Here is a 14987-nt window from a genome sequence, read left to right on the forward strand (position 1 = left end):
ATAGTACCTCTCCTCACTGATCTCTGCCCTGCCCCCCCCCCGCTCCCCCCCCCCCGCCCCCCGCACAACGCCCAGGGGAAGGTGGTGCTCAGGAGCATGGAACATGTGTGTGTATGTTTGGTGTCTGGGAGCCTCAGCCTCGCCCAGAAATCTGGCCTCTGGGCTACCAAAAGTAGTCTGGGGCCCCCAACCTCCACTGCCCCACAATGGTCCGAGCCGGTCTCCCAGAAAGCACTGTGTGGGTGGGGTCTAGGGGTGAGAATAGTGCCTTCTTTCTATATCCTCTGGCTTTTCTTGAAAAACAAGAAATTAAAAACCAAACACTATCAGATGGGTGTGATGAGGGCTAGAGGAGGGTTCTCCCCCTTCGAACCTAAGCATCTGCTCCCAACACCTCCCTCGCCTGTAAGCTTCCCTCAGCTCCTTTCCCACCTGCCATGGGGAAAGCAGAGAAGGAGGGGACGAAATGAAACTCATTCCTATAAAATGTTTTTGGATTTTTTTTTTCTAATTCTGGTCTCCACTTTTTTGGAAATGTGGCTCCTTTCTTCCCATCCCCCCAGACCCTCAGACTTAGTCCTCCCCGAAAACCTGAGGCTGGGGCAGAGGAATGAGCCAGAGCGAGGGAAGGTCAGAAGTCCAAACACAGAAGCATTTTCTCTTTCCTCCATCTCCTCCATCCGCCTTCCTGCCTCTCCTCGGGTGTGAGCATTAAGATGTTGGCGGGTTTTGTAGAGAGAAGGGCGGGGCAGGTTAATAGGATCAGTAGCACCGTGACCCGAGAGCCCCCCCCCCCCCAATCCTACTGACAGACTTAGTGAGCTGTCTCCCAGTTGGCCAGGGCGAGGTGACGGAGGGGGACCAAGAGGAGCTCTGGGGTAGCTGGGCAGGGCCGCTGCCTTGGTAGATGCCCAGGAAGCAGGAGGTGAAACCCCACTCTGCCAACTACTTCGCCACACACCTGCCTCGTCCCTTTTGCTCACCCCCTAAACCTTCCTCAGCCTTTCCTTTCTGTGATTATTGTACCCACCTCCATTAGTCAGAGGGCAAAATAGGAAGGGTAGGGGGCCCTAAGTGATTTTAGGGGATCCCGCCCCACTCCACCCCCAGCCCAGGTGTCTGAGGGGGTTAAGACTCTCCTGAACAGTCACTTACCAGGCTCCTGTGAGGACAGCCTGATCGGGGGGGCCCCCGCTGCTGGACTGCGTCTCCCCCGGGCTCCTCGCCTCCTGCGGACGGGAGGATGCAGCTCTGATGACGTAGCATCTGTCTCTCCATTCAGGAATTTCCGTTTGCCTCTTTCTTTCTCTGGTTGATCTCCCTGGAAAGGCAGCAAAAAGGGGGTGCAGCCCCTGTCTGGAGACACCACCTCCACCAAAATAACAACACACTCCGATGAGCCCCCTCCTCCTTCCTTCTCACTCCCGTGTGGGAAGGGGTCTTTGTCATCTCCACGGTGCCCACCTCATCCCTCTGCCTTTTCTAACATGAGACAGGACGAGGGGCTGAGGGAAGCTATTGTTCCTCCAGGCCACCCTCATCCCCCGAGGAAGCGAAGCGAGAGGAAGGGTGCAACAGAAATGCCCCCGTCCCCAGTCTCCTTCCAGTTCTAATTCACTAGGAACTGGAGAGAATGATTACATGCTGTGTGTGCGGCTCACTGGGGAGCGGAGTTGGTCATGCTAAGGAGTGATGGAGGGCAAAACTTGCCATTTGGAGGTTCAGGGCGTTCCAGTCCCTCCTTCCCCAACCTCCCCCCACTCCCTGTCCCTGTCAGCTCAACTAGTCACAAATCCAGTTCTTAGTTGTGAAGGAGAGAGTGACAATGGAAGATGAAGGCTGAGAGCTGGAGTGGGGGAACAAGGTAGGGGGCCGTGAAGGCCACCGCTTGAGAGTCTAGACAAGAGGAGGGGTGGGACCACAGATTCAAAGTAGGAGATAAATTATCTTGTTCTTAGAGGAGGGAGAGCAACTTGGGGTTGGCTTCCAGGGCCAGACTGATATTTGGTGGAAGCTGGGGCCCAGAATGGTACAATGGTCTGGTCTTTTTTCTCTCTCTCATCCCCACCCTCAGCCCTCCCTTTTTCCCCTCCCACTCTTCCTGGCCTGCATGAGAACTCAGTCTGGGCTGGAGGTGACAGACAGCAGGCCTGCATGCTAATGAAGTTTGTCTCAAGTTCATTGTCAAAACCCGTCCCTTCCCCAAGGCCCCCTCCCCGCCTCTCCCATACACAAATCTCCTTCCAACTTTTGTCCCACAGACCTGGAGGCCACTTGAGTCTCTGCGGGCTCCCCTCTCTCACCCTCCCCCACTGCTTTCAGTCTCCCTCTCCACACCACCTCCCTCAACTGGGGCGGGGGCTCTTCTGCTCCTCGTGCCTTCCCAGCCACCTTCTGGCCTGGCCATCACTAAGCTCTGAGAGAGGGATTCTGAGGGCTAAGGTCAGAGTCTGTAGACCTGATCCTTCTTTCCCCACCTCCAAGTAGGAAGACTTTGGGGAGGTGAGAGAAGGCAACAGACTGCCCTCACCCAAGGCTCCCTGCCCCCCATCCTGGCCCAGTCCCCCAATTCCAGCCTCAGCTTCCCCCTCCCCTCATTCCTCCCATGATGATTATTTTGCTCTCCCCTTGATTACATCTGCTTCACTAGCTCAGAAATAAAGATCCTTTGAGACTAATTTTGCACCCCCCCCCCAGCTCCCCACCCCTTCCCTCCCCCTTCCCTCTAGACCAGGACTCCCTTCAGCTCCTTTCTCACCGGCTGGAAGACATTGAGTTCCTTGTCTAGGGAGCTGTGGGGCTGATGGGAGGGGGTGCCAGTGGAATGGGGGGGGGGTGTCTCTCCAACTCTGGGACGTGTCCAGCAACTCAAACCTGTCCTTTTGTTCCTATAAATCTCTTCATACTGTCACCACCCTCTGGAGTCTGCCTTTCTCCCAGTAACCAGGGGATAGGGGAGGAGGACCCTCATCTCACTCCACTTCTCAATTCTAGGGCAACGAGGGAGGGGGGAGAAAAGGGAGAAAAAAAATTAAATCCCCCTTCATTAGCCAGAAAGGAAGCAAAAGGGGATAATTATAATTAAAAGCAGACAGCTGTGGATTGCGTCTTTTATGTTCCTCCAAGCTTCCTACCCACTTCTGCATCATCATCCAAAAATCTGCACAACTCCACCAGCATCTCCCCTGGTCCCTGAGCGTGGGGAGAGGGCTAGGAGACTAAGGCATGGGGGTGATTTGGGGAAAGGGAGTCCACTTCCTCTCCCCATAGACAGCGCATTCTTAAACATCTCAACAGGCCTAGGAAATGGAGGTGCCCTCTTCTTATCTCCCAACCTGCACCCCCAAAGTGTGGGCCTGTAGGGGGGGTTCTGGCATTCAGGTAATGATAACTAATTTGATAATTTGGGGAAGTCTTTGATTTTCCTAAAAATACTAATAACTTATTCATAAGGATATTAATACTAAGAATTAAATATAATCTAGCCTATTTTCTCATTCAGGCATCTCTTTCCTTCTTTCTTGGGGTTGCCTCAACACACAGAAGGGCTCTCTGACAGCCAGAAGAGCTAGGATCTCTAAGGGGGTGGATTCTAACAGAGAGAGGGGCCTGCGTTTAGAGTACACAGAAGTGCACACGTATACTTACACACACTTTACAATTTGGGGGTGGTGTTGCTAGGCCTAGCTCTGCTATTCTATGTATTTATAGAACTTGATCATAGGCCAGAACAGCAGGGTAATTATAGCATTATTAGCATATATGCAAATCAGGTAACCTATATCCGCTGAATGGAAGCAGATTATTATTTATTTCTCTCCCCCCTCCTTCCCTGGTATCAGCTCTGGCTCCTGCGAGCTGCACACCAGCAATTATCTGACATTGTAAGAGGGGGTTGCAGCCCTGGAAGAGGGGCCTGAAGGGAGGAGGACAGGGAAAAACCTCCCAGCGGGTTATCTCTCATTTTACTCAATGTTATTCTGGGAAGAGTGGGGAGGGGCTCAGTAAGAATCCTCTGAATTAACAAAGGGGTGGGGGGTGATAGAGAGACAGAGACCTGAGAACAGAGACAGATGAAGCCAGAAAAGCTGTGAAGCAGTCCCAGAGATGGGGAGAGACTGACCCCCCAGTTCAAGGGAGTGGAGGAGCCAGAGAAAGACTCAAAAACTCACGGGGAGAGAGGCACAAAGGATGGAGGTTGGAGGAAACAGGGGTCTGTTTATCTGGAAGTGGAGCGGCGAGTGCTCCAGGATCGCTGGGTGGGGGCAGCCTGGGGGCCCAGACCTTTCGGTCCCCTGCTGACCCCAGCCCATCCCACATTAGCACCTCCTTTGCACTCTTCCCACCACCTAATAAGAGGTCAGGGAACTCAAGCGCAGGCTTTTGGTTCAGTCTTCATTCCAAGCACCACGTGGCGAGCACAAACTGCACAGACACAGTCTGACCCTGCCCTCCTTCCTCCCCCGGGACTGAGCAGGAGCCCTCTTCTCTCTCAGGATTGCCTGTTGTCTGTCCAGTCCTGGGCTCTCCAGCTCCATGTCCTGCACGGCTGGGAAGCAGGGCCCTGAGAGTTGTTACTGCTTTCCCTTCGTATTGTTCCCAGGACTTGCCCTGCTGAGCTGGGTACCTCTTCCCTTGACAGGCTGAATGGCATTGTGGTGGCTCTCGGTGGCCACGAACCAGCTCCTGGGATTTCAGAGCCTCACCCATATCCTTCCCTCCACCACTCAGAGGCTTCCAACCCCAGGTGGATTAGGAAGCATCTCTGTGCCTGGCACCAAAGCCCCTAGCAGTGGTTCTCAACCTTCTGGCCCTTTAAATACAGTTCCTCATGTTGTGACCCAACCATAAAATTATTTTCGTTGCTACTTCATAACTGTCATGTTGCTACTGTTATGAATCATAATGTAAATATCTGATAGGCAGGATGGTCTTAGGCGACCCCTGTGAAAGGGTCGTTTGACCGCCAAAGGGGTCGCGACCCACAGGTTGAGAACCGCTGACCTAGAGCAAGCTATTGTATCTCCGTTGCTTCAAATATCTCTTTCTCCGGGTACTGCTTGCAATGTGGCCATCCAGCCCTCTCTGTTCCCCCCCAAAAAACCTTTGGCAAACCACCTGAGGCAAACCTCAAAGAAGGCAATGTGGGGGGAGGGAGGATTGCTAATTCTGTGGCAGGGTCCAAGGACCAAAACGCCTGCTCTTGTGTGGTGTCAGGAGGAAGGGAAGGGTCTCTGAGAGGACTGGACACAGACACCCAAAAAGACAGCAGCCAAAAACAAAATTTCAAGGCTGTCCTTAGATTTTTACAGAGAAATGAAAATGTGCTCACATAAATATATATAGACCAGCAAGATGGATGGGCTTTATCACCAATGACCACACATCTACGATACGCATCTGTATTTGTATCAGCTCCTGGGTCTGGCTGGGTTTCTTTGTGGCTGTATAAGTCAGAAGAGTCAAAGGGCTGAGAGGTAGTGAAAGAGACAACCTGGGCAGAGCGAGAAACCTACACACAGCAACTGAGACCCACAAGAGTGAGAGAGAAAGGGGCTGACAGGCACCAGAACCCCAGTCAAGCACAAGGCAGACAGACTGACAGCCAGCCCGCCCAGGGACCACGCTTGCCATTCTCTGTCCCACGTTAAAGACAGGGGATGTAGCCCTCACTTCTGCCTGTTTCTCCCCCAGCCTCAGCCAGATTCAGCCCAGGGTTTTGGCAAGTAGACACGCAGCTTCAGCGGGCACACCCCTCTGCATTCAGCTGGAGTCATTCGGACAATGGATGGACCCCCTCCCAGCCCCAGGGCTGCCCTTCTCCACTCAGACTGGCAGTCAACGATGGGGACTCACCGGCATCCCTCTTTTGAGCTATCTACTTTCCTACTTCTGTGGCTCTCCTGTACAATAACTGAGTTCCAAGCCTATAGAGCCCTGTGTGCGCACATAAATATCTCTTCTCTCCTCCAAAATTAATCACTCTGGCAATGCAACAGGACATCTGGGACCACACATTTCCTGCCTCTTGCCCAGGGGTTGTCAGGAGCTGTCTGTGTGAAGCAGGTCTGAGCATGGTCTCTGTGTGCAGTCAGGCTCCACCATCAGGCGGGCGTATCTGGCCACCACTTGCTCTGCTCCTGCCAATGGCACCTTCCAGACCCAGGACTTCAGGGGTTCGGTCTAGATAGTCTTTTACCCCGAAGTTCCCCTCCCCCTAAAGTTGACAAAATCACCCTTTTGGTGGATTGATAATATATCAGATACGTATGGTTCTCTGACAAGCCAGCCTTTCCCCACAGAGCAACCATGACGCCAAACAATCATGTCTGCCCTGGAAGGGAGATCAGACCTCCTCACAGAGCCCGAGCCAGCGCACCAGCCTGATGACAACACCCTGAGCTGGAGAGAGATTTTCTACTTTCCATCTCCCTGGGTTTGGACTGTTCCCTATATTTGTACACGCGTGTTACTTTTATCCCTGGAACCATATACATCTCCTCCTTTGCTCGTTTCCACAAAAATAACGGTCTCTGTGTGCGCACCTGGCCGAGCGCCAGAACTGTGTGTGATACATGCAGCATGAACGCAGACTGGCACACACAGCCGTGCCTGCTTGATGCTGTTAGCACCGCGCTGTTTTCTTGGTGCAGTGATGGTTCTGTTTGCTTCTCTAGGTCTGATGCTCATTTCTGGGACTCAGGCTCTTGGATTTGAGCTGGGTCCCTTAGTTAAACAAGTAGCCAGCATTCCCCATCTTTGAAGCCCCTGCAACCTTGTCCAGAACGTGCTGAGCTCTGGGTGGCTGTGTGTATGGCTGCTGCTGGTGAAAGCAGGCGGGTTCTCTTCCCATGGCCGTGCTCAGTGCTTGTTGGAAGGTCATCACTGACCATCGCCAGTCCTAACCTGGCGAGAAACCCTCCTGAGCTGCTAGTGGTGCAAGCAGGGTCATGTCTGTTTGCAGCGTGCAATCATGCGTGTGGGGTTGGGGTGTATGTACTACAGTCACATATATGTCCATAGTACGTATGTGCACGCTGTGTTGTGCGTGTGGTTGGGGCCTGCATGTGTGACGTTTGTGGATCTCAGGGTTCCCCCTGCGTGCTGTGGGTGCACACCCTTGACTTGGCTGCGAGACTAGGGGTTCGAGGACCATGGTCTGCGGCCCCTGAGGCGTCCACGTGTGTAGAACTGTCCCCCTGTCTGGCCCAGGGGGCCAAAGCCAGGCTGAAACTGCCCGCAGTCCCGCCGGAGCCCACCTGTCCGGTCCCGCAGCTCGGGCGGCGGCGGGGCTCCCGCTTCCCACCAAGCCCGGCTAGGCGCCGCCCGGAGGGGCAGGGGCGGCCGCGGGGTGCGGGCCTCTCGCTCCCCTCCCGGCCCGACCCCACGGGCGCCCAGGAGGGAAATGAGGTACCAGAGGGCGGAAAAGAGAGAATCGGAAACAGAGAAAAAGAAAAAAATCCATTTGAAAAGAAATAAATGTTAAAACATGAGATCAAATGACGCGAAATGAAATAAAAAGAAACATACCAACGACGTTTAGAATGTTAAACTAATTATCGGAAAGGCAAGGAAACAAAGTACAAAAGAGAAGGCTCCGAGGCGCCCGAGGGCAGGGACCTCACCGGGAGCCGCGGGCGGGAGCCGGGGGAGCTGCGGGAGCGGGAGCGGGAGCCGGCGGCCGAGCCCCGGCGCCGACCCGGCTCCCGCGAAAGCCCCGCGGGAGGGTCCCCGGGTCGCACTCCCGCCGCCAGCAGCGCAGACACAGAGGCCACCTCCGCCCCTCGCCGCCGCCGGGCCCGTTCCCGGTGAAATAAAACCCAGCGCGACCCTGGCCCCGCCGCCTCGCGGGCTCAGCTCCCCGCAGGTTCGCGGGCTTGGCCTCGCAAAGCCCGGCCGGTCCCGAGCGCGGGGACCGCGGCTCCGCGGCCGCCCGCCCGCCGCTGCTCGCGACCCCAGCCCCGGGGCCGAGCAATCGTAACCAAGAGGCGCTGGGGTAAGAGGGCAGCCCGCAAGCCGAGGAGCAGGAAGATGGGAGAGAAGAGGGGCCAAGAACACGTAGCTTCTTTTTTTTTTTCTGATTTAGAACTGTCATGTGGACTTTTTGATTTTCATGGGGGGGGGGGGGTCAAAAGTGGGGGGACATTGAGAAATGGGGAATGACTGTAGCTTGCTGCCTCTCCACTGTGCCTTCCTGTTTTCTGGTCTACAAATCTGTGTCAGCCTCACATTACCTCCAATAAACAAATATATAACATAAAGTGTCCCTCTCTTTTAAAATTATACTAAAATAAAATAAAATATCCCTCAGTTCATTGAAATTGCCTAAAATAAAATACTACCCAGGTCACATTCCTCATGGAGTCTCCACCAGTCACCTGCTACATCTCTCACAGATAAAGTTAACGCACTCAAAAGTGTTGGCATTTCTACTTGAAACTGAGTAATCTGTGCGACCTTTCTACCTGTTCACGCCCTCCCACTTTCTTTATTTACATATTTATTTTCCGAGAATGGTGATAACTATGTATGGGAAAATACATGTTAAGACAGTTTGTGTTTATTTTTTAATCCTCCAAGTTAATTCTATACATTTGATACAATTCCAACCAGCCAGTACTTGTTCAAGAATGGCTGTAAGAATAAAGTCTTGGAAACAACTTAAATGCTGACATGAATAAATAAAAATGTGCAGTAGTTAAAAAAAAAATTAGACATATATATTTTGAAAAGATTTTTAAACTGATTTTTAGAGAGGGAAGGAGAGGGAGAGAGAGGGGGAGAGAAAGAGGGAGAGGGAAAGGGGGAGAGAGAAACATCAATATGAGTGAAAAATGGATCATTTGCCTCCTACATGGCCCCTGCCCAGGATATAGCCCAGGACCCGGGCATGTGCCCAGACCTGGAATCCCCAACCAACTCAGCCACATCAGCCAGGGCTAGACGTATATTTATCAACATGAATAGATCTCATAGTATAATGATATTAAATTTCATTCCTGGCTCTGTCACTAAACTAGGTGACTTTAGGCAAGTCGCTTACCCTCTCTAAACCTGCTGTCCAATTTTTCAAATGTTACAAGATCTGAATGATATTCTGCACATCAAAGTTTCTTTATCAACGACAAAGTGATCTATGGCTGCAAAATATCACACATATTGTAAATACCTTATATGATCCGACTACATCAGTGCCTCCTACTGCACCACACCTCATGCTGAATGGGTCTCCCATATGCCCCCAACTCGGCAGCCCAGGTTCTCCAGATGGAGGGGACCCTAGGCCTCCAGGCACTTGGGCTCTGGGGGATGGAGGTGAGTTAAGAGGCTGGAGGGTTGGGCAAAGTGGTTCATTATCACCTTACCGCCCCTTTCACAGTTTTCCCTCTTCCCTAATCCCTGCCCCCAGTTGCAGTTCACCTAGTCCTCCTCCTCCTGGCTCTTTCTTTGCCTGGCTTTCAAGCGTGTGGAGCGTGGAGGGGCCCACCTGAGCTGCAGGGTTGGAGTGGGAAGTGGACTGAGATTACAGTGCAGGACTATAATTGGGAGTCTAAGAAGAATTTTCTGACCTTCCAAGGCAGGTGGCCCAATACAGTTCGCTCTCAAAGAAGAGTCCCCTGGCCGCCCTGGGGACGGAAAGGGATGGGGGCAAGGGGTGGTGGTGAAGACACTCCAGCACACCCAGCTGAGGGAGGGGGAGGAGAAAAAAGAGGCTCTGAGAAGGCACGGGAGAATTCTGATTCTTGTCTTCTCTCCAGAAGAGAGAGGCTTGCATCACACAGCTAACGAACTTCTTCCCAAATTCTCTGTGCTGCGGGGATTTGCCTGCTCCCAGAGGGGGATCCTTTCTAACAAGGTGCCCCCCCCCCCCACCAGCCCTGCCCCTCCTTCCCCAGAAGCTGAAGCCGCCAAAGGTTTGTGGAATATAATGGATCATTTTCCAATTTACCAGGGTCTTAGAGATTACGCCGCTAATCCCATCAAAGACCATCTGCTTACATTGTCCTTCCTGAGCCAAAATAAATAGATCCTTTACTCCCTCCACCTCAGCTCCTCTGGGGTATTGTTGCCAAAGAAAGTTGGACAAGGCCCATCCCATTTCCCCCTCCCTCCTGCTGCGGGCTGGACAGAAAAGGAGAAAACAAACTTAGTTTGTCTGAGGTGTGAAAGGTCGCTTATGCTCCTGACCTGCATTCTTCTCTGGAGCCTGCGATGATGGGAATGGGGAGAGGGGCGGGCCGGGGCTCTGGGGGTCTCCGAGGATCAGCCCCCTGCGGAGGTGTGGGACAGGCTGTTCCTCGCCCCACAGTCCTGCTGTCTCCGCTCCGAGGCCACCTTAGCCCCAGCTCATTTTTGGTCTCTTTCTCGTCTCTCCTGAGTTCCTCCCACCTGTGACGGTTAGGAAAAATAATGATTAAAATCTAACTTTCCTCTCTCCCTTGGCAGAACTGTTGGGGAGAAGGACACAAAAACCCACATAAACACTAATTTGATTCCGTCTAAGAGTCATTTATTCTATAGGCTCTTCACATTTGTCCTCTTATTTGCTATGGGGGTTTCGTAAATGTGGGGGAGCAGGACGCTTAGGAGGAGCTTCTTGGGAAGCTTACGGAGATCAGGCTCAGGAATGAGATCCTGCAAGTTATCAGTAAAAGATGATAACGGCCATAGAAGAGAAATGGAATACAAAACAGGGCAAGGGAGTGGGGGGCGGTGCCTCTTTGAGAAGGTGGCATTGGAGCGAAGACTTACCGGAGATAAAAGTTATTCAAAAGGGAATCAGGAGAAAGAGAGCTTCACACACAAAGAATAGCCCTCCCTTCCCACAGTTCCCTTCTGTCTTGGTCACTTCTGTTCCATTCTGTCCCCTAACCATCACTCTTAGCTATTTTCTAGTCTGCTCCAGAACTTAAAGGGGCTCCCCGCAGCCTGTCCGATCCCCTGCAGATGGCCCCCAGCTCTGCCCAACACACCTGGGCTCCTGCAGGGGCACATGTTTCACTTTAGAAAAGCAACAGACAGAAGCCGCACAGTCACGGGAGTCAGGAAGATGTCATTTTGAACCAATCCCAGCTCCTACCTGCTATGTGATCTGGGGTCTGGATCCTGGCTCTCTGACCATCCATTTCCTCATTTGTAAAACAGAGACCATACCTAGCTCACAGGACTGCTGTGAAAAATCAAGGAGATATATACAGTTCCTGGTGGGTGCTCCATACAAACTGTGCAAGACAGAGCAGGGACTGAGCCCCACACCACAGAGAAGTTAGACAGGATTTGCTCAAGAAATTTAACAGGAATGTGTGAAGCATTTATATATTTAGGGACAAAGTATGAACTCCCAATCACAACATTTGTTCATTTGACAAGTGTTTGCTGGATACCTCTAGCTACAAGGCACGAAGAAACACACAGGGGAATGAGGCTCATGCCCTGATTAAAGGGTGAAGACAAGGACACAAATTACTGGTGTACATAGCAGAACATGGTATGTGCTCAGAAAATGAGATAGAAATTCTACGGAGAGAGAAAAAGACAATGTTCACTTGGGGTAATGTGGAGTCAGGAAAGTTTTCATTAAGCAGGAGCTGGATAGTCCTTGAATGGGCAGGACCCGGACCTGCAGAATGTAGGGGAAAGCAGAGAAAGTGAGAGACCACACTTGATGAGAGAGAATGCTTATCAATAAGACCTCAACATTTAGGTAACTACAGCTCACTGTGAGTCAATAACATGATATAACTGCTTAAAGTGAATGTTTTTGGCTCTATGAGCAAAAGAATCACATCTAGATCAAGAAAGGTGAAAACTGTTACTATTCTGTGAAAAGGTTTCATCTGAAGTGAGATACTGACATATGAGAGGGTTGAGAAGATAATTAGCCAAAAAAAAGTGAAGGGGCTCTGCTACACACAAGGCGTGTGACCTGTGGGGGTTACTTGACATGTCTCATCTTTGTTTTCCTTATCAGTAAAATGAGAATGCTATTTACTGCACAAGGTTCGTGGTGAGGTTAAATGAGTGCCTAACACATGAGAAATACTTAAAATGCTTCTTCAAAAATAAAGCATTGTGAAAAAACTGATGGATGCCTGAGACATGGTATCTGTCTTTATTATTTAATGGGCCAGGCCCTGGCCAGGTAACTTAGGTGGTTAGAGTGTCATCCTGACATGCCAAGGTTGTAGGTTCGATCTCTGGTCAGGGTACATACAAGAAGCAACCAATGAATGCATGAATAAATGGAACAACAAATCCTCGATGTCACTCTTTCTTCTCCCCCTTCCTCCCTTTCTCTGTCTCTGACTCTCTCTCTCCCCCTTAAATAAATAAATAAATATTATTGAATGGGCCATCATGAGAAGAGGGACAGACTTACTTAATGGTGCAGGAGAAGAATCAGTGAATAGAAATAAGCAGATTAGGGTTGGCATGAAGAAGAATGTACAAATGCCTGGAAAAGGCCAAATATAGAGAATGCTAGGTTAAGAGTGGCCCCTCATCAGAGATGTAGATGAAGGAATTTCTGTTTGGTTAAGTGGTTGAACTAGCCAGTCCTACCATGTCTCCCCAGCGCCAAGATTCTAATCCAAAGCAGTGGATATGTCAGCTTAAACAGAAAACAAAACTTCCTTGAACATTCCATGAAGGCAGGAATCATGCTCATTTGTTTATTTCTCTATGAAGTGCCCAGAGGAGTGCTGGGCATATAGCAGGCATTTGATTGATATTTGTTTAATTGAGTAAATGAGACAATGCATGGCAAATTTCTTGTAAACTGTAAAATACTGCAGGTGGTTAGAAGTGGCAATGATAATGGCTGATATTGTGTTCTGTTTCAAGTGCTTTATTTCTTTTTGTTTGTTTGTTTAAATATATTTTCATTGATTTCAGAGAGGAAGGGAGAGGGAGAGAGAGATAGAAACATCAATGATGAGAGAGAATCATTGATTGGCTGCCTCCTGCACGCTCCCCACTGGGGATTGAGCCTGCAAGCCTGGCATGTGCCCTTGACCAGAATCGAACCCGGGACCCTTCAGTCCACAGGCCGACACTCTGTCCACTGAGCCAAACCAGCTAGGGTTAACTTGCTTCTTTCTTATACCCTTTTGAGAGCTGGAACCAACCCCAGGTAATATGTATCTGGCTCCCTTCCAGGTTTTCTCTCCCCTGCCTGCTTCTGTGTCTTTCCCATTAGAGAGAGTGCCATCATGTGAAAGCACCTTTGCAGAGAAAAGCAATTGAGGCGAATACCGATGAAGTGCCGCTTCTTTCAGAGCAGCCAGGAAGAGGCATTCCTCTCTTGGTTTGTTGTCTCATGCTGCCACCTGGTGTCCTCAAACCTTAGAATACCTTACCCTAGAGCAGTGATGGCGAACCTTTTGAGCTCGGAGTGTCAGCATTTTGAAAAACCCTAACTTAACTCTGGTGCCGTGTCACATATAGAAATTTTTTGATATTTGCAACCATAGTAAAACAAAGACTTACATTTTTGATATTTATTTTATATATTTAAATGCCATTTAACAAAGAAAAATCAACCAAAAAAATGAGTTCGCGTGTTACCTCTGACACGCGTGTCATAGGTTCGCCATCACTGCCCTAGAGAGAGACCATATTTCACTCATTCACTCAGATTCACTTACACAGCTCATTCATTTTTTATTCACTGATTTGCTTAATCTTTTGGCAAAAATATACTAAGCCTTCCCTCTGGCCAATTATGGTGCAAGTCACCCCACCCCTCCACTTGTTTCCAGGTAACCCTGTTTTCATGCTGCTCTCTGTCCCTTTCTCCCTGTTTAAAGAGACTCCAGCTTTTCTCCTCTAAATATCACAGATAACTCCAACCCACCCCCTCTAGCTATGGTTCAAACCCATTCCTTTTGCCAGCAGGAGTGGAGACAAGGGGCTCTGCAATCTCTCCCAACAGTGGGTTTCCGACCTGAGGCACGAGGTTGATGGGCATGAAGAATGTCCACTGAAGCCCTGGCTGGTTTGGCTCAGTGGGTAGAAGTGGGTAGAGCATCAGCCTGCAGACTGAAGGGTCTTGGGTTTGATTTGCAACAGCATGGATGGAACTGGAGAGCATTATGCTAAGTGAAACAAGCCAGTCAATGAAGGAAAAATACCACATGATCTCACTCTTTCATGGATAATTAAGACCATTACAAACTTTTGAACAATAATAAATACAGTGGCAGAGCTGCCTCAAACTGATTGTCAGACTGCAGTGGGAAGGCCAGGGAGGGTTGGGGGACAGGAGGGAGGGGAGTAGGAGATCAACCGAAGGACTTGTATGCACCCATATAACCATAACTAATGGACATAAGACACTGGAGGGTAAGGGAGGGCAGGGGCTTGTCAAGGGCGGGGGGGGAAAAAAGGACACTTATGTAATACCCTTTGTAATACTTTAAGCGAAAAAAAAAAAAAAAGAAGGGTCTTGGGTTTGATTCCAGTTAAGAGCATGTTCCTTGGTTGTAGGCCCCTCCCCATCCCGGGCCCTGGTTGGGGCTCATGCAGGAGGCAACCAATCAATGTGTTTCTTTCACATCGATATTTCTCTCTGTCTTTCCCTCTCTCTTCTACTCTCTCTAAAAATTAATGGAAAAATATCCTTGAGTGAGGATTCAAAAAACAGCAACAACTAAACAAATACCCCCCCCCCCCCCACACACACACACAAATAGTACACTAGAGCAGTGGTCGGCAAACCGCAGCTCGCGAGCCACATGCGGCTCTTTGGCCCCTTGAGTGTGGCTCTTCCACAAAATACCACGTGCGGGCGCACACGTACAGTGCGATTGAAACTTCCTGGCCCATGCGCAGAAGTCGGTTTTCGGAAAGGAGATAGACGGAACAAGTATACAAGACGAGTGTGGATGGGAGAGTTGGAAGGGGTTGACCTCAGCGAACGTACCTCAATCAGATTGAGGACGTTTTTAGCAAAGGCCGGCTTAGGAGTACCCTAATTAAGTTAGTAA

The 14987-nt window shown here is 50.5% G+C and overlaps 1 long non-coding RNA gene across 2 annotated transcripts in view; it reads right to left on the reverse strand.

Moving 5' to 3' along the window:
* Positions 1 to 1594, reverse strand: part of LOC138995495 (uncharacterized) — a 22118-nt gene extending 20524 nt beyond the window's left edge. Inside the window, exon 1 of one of the 2 annotated variants that reach the window (XR_011468633.1) lies at positions 1156 to 1594. This is a non-coding gene — a long non-coding RNA (uncharacterized lncRNA). Of the gene's footprint in view, positions 1 to 591; positions 607 to 1155 lie in introns of those variants that run through there. The other variant, XR_011468634.1, reaches the window with a different exon arrangement.
* Between the last annotated feature and the right edge of the window lie 13393 nt (positions 1595 to 14987).

The sequence above is a fragment of the Myotis yumanensis genome, unplaced genomic scaffold, assembly GCF_028538775.1.
Source record: "Myotis yumanensis isolate MYYU_CA2020_CCGP unplaced genomic scaffold, mMyoYum1.0.hap1 SCAF_17, whole genome shotgun sequence".
Classification (NCBI taxonomy): Eukaryota; Metazoa; Chordata; class Mammalia; order Chiroptera; family Vespertilionidae; genus Myotis; species Myotis yumanensis.